Source organism: Wyeomyia smithii, chromosome 1 (assembly GCF_029784165.1).
Source record: "Wyeomyia smithii strain HCP4-BCI-WySm-NY-G18 chromosome 1, ASM2978416v1, whole genome shotgun sequence".
NCBI lineage: Eukaryota > Metazoa > Arthropoda > Insecta > Diptera > Culicidae > Wyeomyia > Wyeomyia smithii.
Window position 1 is genome coordinate 77,344,367 of NC_073694.1, and position 8,065 is coordinate 77,352,431.

Here is an 8,065-nt window from a genome sequence, read left to right on the forward strand (position 1 = left end):
AAACTGAGTGGTTTTCCATTCTTAAACTGAGTACTTTTAAATTCTGAAAATGGTTAGTCTTAAATTCAAAAATGAATATTTTTCTATTCAAAAACTTGATAGTTTCAAAATCTAAATCGGTGTAGGTTTTAATTTTAAAACTGAGTAGTTTTAAATTCAATAAATGGATAATTTTGTACACATAAACTGATATTTTTTAAGAATTGAATGAGTTTTATTAAGCACAAAAAATGAGTTCAATTGTATACATCGTTCTGAGTAATAAATACACAGTATTTGCCCATACTATGGTTACACAATTTTGAATAACAACAGAGTTACTCAATTTTCGTGTTGTTTCACTTTTTATGGAAATGAATTGTTTTCTAATTATTTTTGAATTCATCTTAGGGAGCGTGTAAAAAACTACCGAGTTTGATTCACACTCTCACAAATTTCAATATACAGTGTAAAGCGGGCCGTGTCGTAGTGTTCGTGTGTTTTCGCTTGGAGAACTCTAACTCTAGCAATTGTTGTGTCCTACACTAAAAAAACTGCGCACGCTCCATTCAAGTGTTTCATCAATTGGATATGAAAATGACTCCGAATTGTTCTTTGAATAATTTTTTATCGAATTCAATCATTTTTCACTTTCATTTCAAGTTGTCACACACATCAACTTACCATTCCATGAGCCGCACTTCATTTACGTATGATTCCAACATCCCTTCCAAGTGAATTGCATGTGCGAAACACTTTCGGTTGATTTGTTTTGTTTTTATGTGTCAAATGAAGTGCCGTTTGTGCTAAAAAGTAGCAAAATGGCGACAGATTCCATTCCATTCCAGTCAGCGAGTGTCATACGGCTTAGAAGCTCGACGATTCTCCGGACTAAATTTGTAAATGTTTGCAAGGTAAGTCATTTATGTCACGTAAAAGAATCCAATTCTAATCTTATTACGTTCTTCTAGCACAAGATCACAGAGATTCTGATGAAAGCATCTTTACGCTAGAGGTAAGTATTTGCTTACCTAAACATTGATTAATACAATTAAATTAATTAAATTTTTATTTCGCTTTACAGGCTTCTTCAACAGAGAAGTAAAGTTTATATTTGATGATGGATTATTATAGATAAAATTAAATTTTAAGTTTTATAAATAAAACAAAGGTTGCATTATATGCAATAATTTCCATGTAAAACTGTTTTCATTTTGAAATCGAATGAAAATCATCGATAAACATTCATTTGAGATTCAAAACCCGAACACTTTATGTCTATATGTCATAACACGAGAATTGAGAGTGTTTTCCTTTTGGAAATGAGGTGTTGCACGATAAATAATTCTAAAGTGTTTCGCATATGAATTCTATATGTTTTGACCAGTAGGGCGAAATCAAGTGTAAAACACTTTATAATGTCGTGTCGATTTCTTTGAGTGTAGCGTTAGGTCTCTCAGAGAGACCGTCTCTGTCATACTGAATGCCATCGAAAGCGATGGGGCGAGAACCTTGCCGTGGGTTAATAAACAGCTCTACCTACGGCTGTTCAATAACCTACGGTTGGTTTCTCGCCCGATCGCTCGCGTTGGCGTTCAGCATGACGAAGGCCTTACCCAAGTTGCACCATGCGAAGCCGGACTCCTTTGCAACCTCTTTCATTTTCAAACATCTATTATACATTTACATTTACTTACTATTTAAGACTAAAAAAAAAGTACTGCTACGAATACCCTATTACAGTAGTCGAGTATCAGTAATCAGTAATATGGCCCAATGTTACAATTTCCAGTGTACTACATAAAATGATTTTTGTTTCGGGGATGGCAAATAAAATTTTAATCTCAAGAAAAAAATTATAAACTCTAGTCTCAAGGTACTATGTTGGCCTAACAAGTTAGTCAGGTGTCGTATGTTCGAATCCTGGCTCGAGAGAGACTGTTAGTATTGTTAGTATCCAACAAAATCGTAGCGCTATCCCCGTAATTGACCTGTACTACCGATAATATGGCTGCAAAGTCTGTGTCCAAATAAGCAAGAAGGGTCACGTTTCGACAGCGAAATGTTTTAATACCACCAAGCGCTTTGGATGATATTATGGCATTTCATTTTTGCACCCTTAGTCGACTATTCGACAAGTGTATTTCGTATTCTTTGGGATTAGGTATTGTTGTTCTTTAAATATAATCAGAGCCGGATTTACGATTTTGGGGGCCCGGGACCCAGTTTTCAGTGGGGCCCCCAAAATAAAACAAACCCGTTTTTTTATCGTACGAGTTAAAAACATTTATTTGTTATTGAAAAGTTACCAAAAATTTGCTAGTTTTTTTTTTACGAGTTTTTTTTTGCAGAGAACTTATTGATTGTAAAATCAACATTCAGCTCCTTCAGAATATTGTACTCTCAACTTAACAATGCTAAGTTTGACAGCCTTCCACTCTTCATAGTCGTACGCAACCTATTTTCAATTGGTTTCATCTTCGATAAAGACCTTTCTCCAGTTGCGTTCGAGCTCATTAGGCTCAAATAAATCCTTAAATAAAATAATTTTTGCAAGGCACTAACGAGTTTTTGATTTTTTTCTTCATGTAATCATCTTTTTTGAGCTCCACTTTGATATACGCGAGGTTTTGTGGTGACAGCTCATTTTGAATAAATATAATAATAAATTCGGTTCTTGTTCACTGTTTATAGCCAGATCTAACTGAATTGGACCAGAGATGCCAGATGTTTTCGAAAGATGTCTGCAACTGCTCGAAATCCGGAAATTTTTTCTTGATATCTGAAAAAGAACCTGCCGCAAATTGAAAAAAAAAATGCGATCCGCAGGCAAAAATTTGCACACAATTCGAGTAAGACTGCGCAAATATAAGGCTACGCTGGCAATAATCTACAGGAACTAGGAAAAAACTACACACATCTGCAGGTCAATAAAAGCTGCGCACGGACTCTGAACATTTGCATTTTACAACGCAAATCTGGTATCCCTGATTCGGACAAGTAAACTAATTTTCGGAATCAACAGCAATGCATTAAAAAAACTTGTGGATTATGTATTTTCTTTCCTGCTTGATCTCCCATGCGCGCTGGTTCGATTCAAATGGTGTGTTAATGTGTGTCATTCCAAGAGGATCGAAGGATCTTGGATGTAGTTGTGATATTGGCGCTCGCGAAAAAATAACACTGGAGAAAAGTTTCAAATTGAAATGGTCTGTTCAAATTTTCTTGCTGTAAATTGAACTTTTGATTGAATCTCATTTTTGATAGAGAAAAGAACTTTTTCTCGTTTTGTGGGGGCCCTAAAAATGTGGAGGCCCGGGGCCCGGGCCCCCTGGGCCCCCTCTTAAATCCGGCTCTGAATATAATGTACAGTTATCGCCAAGTATATAAATTCTAAAATCTTTATTTGTAACACCGGCCGCAAACCAACTCCAGAAGTATTTTGATGTTGTATTGATCACTTTGAAAACAATCAAATGCCTTAAGCCTGTAGTACATGTAGGGATTATAGTGTATAAGAAACAAGTGACGTGTGAATAGAAGAGGGGCAAACACCATTAAACATTTAGCGTGTAAATACAAAAACGCAGCGATCAAAAGCAAAACGCAAGAATAAAAAAAAAAAAATCTGACTATCGAAAAACGAAAGCACTCGGTCCTAGATAGTCAGCCTATACACCAGAGAGACGCCTAGACACTCACCGTTAAGGCAACTGTCAACATCAAAACGGGCGAGTTGTATCATTTTGCATTGCCGTTATCCGTTTTGATGTTGACAGTTGCCTTAACGGTGAGTGTCTTGTCATTTCTCTAATGTATAGGTTCGCTAGTCCTAGACGAGAGAATAATCGGTTGAATGAGAGTTTGTGAATTGAGTGAGAGAGAACGGGTAAAGAGCTAATACGGTGGTGCGGGACCCACAGCACATGAAGAGAGAGAGAGAAAGAGTAAGAATGAAGTAGTCAGCCTATACACCAGAGAGACGCCGAGACACTCACCGTTAAGACAACTGTCAACATCAAAACGGGCGAGCTGTATAATTTTGCATTGCCGTTATCCGTTTTGATGTTGACAGTTGCCTTAACGGTGAGTGTCTTGTCATTTCTCTAATATACAGGTTCCCTAGAATGAAGCGCAGCTTTATTTTACTTGAGGCTGGAAAATAGAGCGAATGAAAAACAGAGATCATTCAGTTGACTAGGGATGGGCGATACTGTCCGAAGTATCGATACCTGAGTACTCGAATACTTTTGCACAAAACGATACCAAGTATCGTGGTATCGGTATAGAAAGTATCGATGCCAAAATACTCGATGCTTTTGGCCGATGTATCGATACCGTTGGCATCGATACTGGTATCGCCTATCCCCAATAGAAGGCATCGGTAGTATCGGTATCGTTTCAAAGTATCGTTGGCAAAGTATCGATATCGCTATCGATGCCAAAATGATCGATACTTTAGCTCCATGTATCGATACCGTTGGTATCGATACGAGTATCGCCCATCCCTACAGTTGACGATATTCGGCAGCAACGGACGCGATATGGAGAGCCATCGTAAAAAGCGTCACGACCACGGGGATGGCACCGCTGTCAGCTACCATACGTTTGACGCGTTACCAACATCACTGGCACTGGCACCCGAAAAATGGTCAGTTTACCCTTATCTTATGTTGATTCGGGCAAACCGACGAAATGTTGACTGCAGTTATTGACAGCATATCGGATAATTTTGAGCAATTTCTCAAAATTTTTGTATGTAATGTGATATTCTGAGTGATATTTTGTACAATAATTGTGCCCCAAAACAAATAGAAGCAAATTGTGACGGCGTAAAAGAAAGTTTTGTGATGAACGGTACAGAAAAAGATGTTCGTTACGCTTGAAGGCTACCATACCAATCCCTTGGTCACGACAGTACACTCTTTGTCTAATGGTCAAATATTTGACCTTTTGACATAATGGTCAAATTTATTTGACATCATGGTTGTTGTTTCCCGCATAATCAAAAACCATTGCTGAAGCGGTAAGGATTTTAACTGTACTTAATGAAGTATGGTAACTGTTCGTGATAATGTCTTTCATCAGTTATTACTGTACTAAACTGAATGACTTAAACTATTTATATTCAGTATCCTCAAATAGGATAATGAGCACTGTTTGTCCACCACAACTTTAACGGTTGAAGCTCCATCGAAAAACGAAGAGATATCTTCCAGTAAACGCTGTAGTCGCAGGTGTTTGTCAAACTATAATGAAAGGTAATCAAATTGGTCACAAATCTTTCGGCTTTAGTATTTATACAATCCTTTTTTCTATCCAGTATCTCCGAGCAGAACGATGTTGAAGTCCACATTGCACGACGACAAATGCAAAACAGCGCCCCTCGCAGCCTGGAAGAATACAAATATGACCAGTCACAAAAAGAAATGTGCAAGATGGCTGGCAAGTGATGATATCTGCAGCTGAAAAACAAAAACATGATTTTGCAAAAAATAAAGAAATCGCCACTAACAATCTTTATATTCAAAACAATATCACGACTATTCCACGAACGATTATCAGAATATAAATCAATATAAATATACCATTCATGAAATGATACCTGAACAACTGGAAACTACTGCAAAATAACATATTTATACTATTTGAAGAATAGTTTTAGTACAAAATTTTGGATTATTAGTTTACCATATCGTGTATAATATCGAAAAAAATATGTTCGGGAAAATCGCTGTTTTTGAATGGTAACCATACCTAACGCCTAGTTCACCAAATGGTTATTTCTCAGTTTACTATGAACTAGATGGTCAAAACTGAAGCTGATATGGTATGTAAATGGTTATGTAACTGTTTTATAAATGGTTAAGATACTATACGGAAAACAATTCGTGTATGGTATTTGTTTATGCGGGTTGCTCGTGTTTGCCCCATGTTAAAATTGGAGAGTGACAAATAATTATCTTTGACCAAATTTTTATCTGTCAAAAAGTGACAAATATTTGACGCTCGATCAAAGAGTGTAATACAGGCTTTACAGTAAGTGGCCTAGGCGAAGTTTGGGCGAAGTTAGGTCGACGAAAAATAATTAAACATTAATCTAACCACAGATAACAGACATCCAAGCTTATTTTGCTTCATGTGTAAAAAGACGCAACGGTTTTTTAGCATGTCGCAATACGCAGTATGGTGGCGCTAAGAGCACTTAGTGATCAATGATTCGATCAAATCGATAGTTTTCCAGCTCTTATCGATATTATTGCAATAAGAAGCGTTGCCGTTTTTCAATGTAGCAATTTTGAGCAGTCGTAATTTTTACATAATCGAAAATTTTATTCAATCCCAGCTTATATTTGTGATAAATTTTTTTGTTTTAGTGTTGATATGGAAAAAAATACACAAACCTCACAAAAACAGTAGGGGTCTTCACATCGAGCTCGTATACGAATACCCAGCCGTAAACTGTGTATCTTCCATTACTCGTCAATGGAGGTGAGTATTTTTACGGCTGGGTATTTGTTTACGAGCTCGACATGAATACCCATAGCACAGAACAGATATGCAACTTCGAACAAAACTCTGCAGCAAATCGGTGCCCAAGCTTTCGCATTCATATTTTGCTGTTCCATCCTACATTGATTTTACAGTGCATCGTTCGAACAGTTCGCTCCAATAGTTTGAACATGTACCAAAAAACTATTTTTTTTTGCTTTAATGACCAGGCAAAAAGGTGATCTTGAATAGTTGAATCTATCAAAATCAAGTTATGACAGGATCGCATTCAAGAGATCTTTAAAGTGGAAATTCAGTAACAATTCACAATCAACGTCAATGAAACAAATTAAACTAAAAATCTTTCAACCATTCAAACATTGTCTAACAAATTTTCTTGGATCGTACACCTCACGACTGCTAAAACTATTTTAACCTGTTAGTTGAATATTTTCGTTGGACTTGGAAACCGAATTTCTCGAGCAACGATAATATTCATTTCTAGTACCGTTTTTTATACCTAACATTGCTAGAAATGCATATCAGACGCGCTGTACAAGCACTGCTTACTTCATTGGGTACAATGTAAAAATTGATTGTCGTTAGTCAAGATATTCAGTTTTCAACTTGGGCAACAATGAAATTCATTAAAAATATATCTACATAAAAACCGTTGCACGTATGCGGGTGGTACTGTACGTTTATCATGAAAAGGCACCCTCGCTATACCAGTACCGGGGAGAACAAAGGATTCTCTCGATGAAAAAGCGGCGAGAGCTCATACAGTCCTTTTGTTGAATGAATGGAATATAAGCGTAATGAAATTTCGAGTGTAAAATGCATGCTCTCCACCGCTAGATGTCGATACTTAAAATAAAGAGATTTTGCCTCGTTTTTGGTTCTTCAGTTGAACAGATGTGCCCATAGTGTTATATCGTTGCATAAACAGCTACTCTACTATTTGTGAGAACTTTCATGCGTCTGGCAGCTTTGACTATAATCCAGCGCTGCCATCACTAAAGTGGATCAAGTCCAAGTTGCAGAAAGATGTCGTTAGCATTCCAAACGAGTAAGAATTTGAAATCTTACACACGATTTCTGGAGTTTTTTGTTCTAGCTTGGATATCTGTTATCTGTAATCTAACCTTCAACATGGGGGAGCTCCGTAGCCGCAAGGTTACAGAGTCCGCCTTTGTAAGCGGATGGTCGTAGGTTCGAATCTTAGTAGAATCAGGCCATTTGGTGGTTGCCAAAGGACTTTAGCATGGATTTATTCTCAGGCTTCCCACCAAGTACCTTTCCTTCAATCTGAATTCTACAGTGTGGTGTAATAATAAGGCCCAGTAAAGGCCGAGTCCGATTGATAAATATATATAATCAATATAACTTCTCCTTCGGAGTGGAGAGTTTTAACGAACATGAACCAACCTGGTCTTCGTTGGATCGTGTATTTTCGACCCAAAAACAAGCCTCTTAGAGTTGTACAGATGTGCAAATCTCTGAAGGAAAAATACTCGAGCTTGACCGAAGTTTACAAGGTCAAAGCTGATAGACTGAAGGCAACATTTTCGGATCCCCGACAAGCGAACGATGT

The 8,065-nt window shown here is 37.2% G+C and overlaps 2 long non-coding RNA genes across 3 annotated transcripts; both read left to right on the forward strand.

Annotated features, from left to right (window-relative positions):
* The first annotated feature begins 268 nt into the window (after positions 1-268).
* LOC129718684 (uncharacterized) lies at positions 269-1,182 on the forward strand. The gene is made up of 3 exons (XR_008727009.1): positions 269-893; positions 951-994; positions 1,064-1,182. It is a non-coding gene; the product is annotated as an uncharacterized LOC129718684 (long non-coding RNA).
* Positions 1,183-4,247: 3,065 nt separating this feature from the next.
* Positions 4,248-5,889, forward strand: LOC129718683 (uncharacterized). Of its 2 annotated transcripts, none has more exons than XR_008727007.1 (3): positions 4,248-5,005; positions 5,112-5,240; positions 5,303-5,889. It is a non-coding gene; the product is annotated as an uncharacterized LOC129718683 (long non-coding RNA). The 2 variants fall into 2 exon arrangements; XR_008727008.1 differs by having other exon boundaries at positions 5,125-5,240.
* Positions 5,890-8,065: the final 2,176 nt, after the last annotated feature.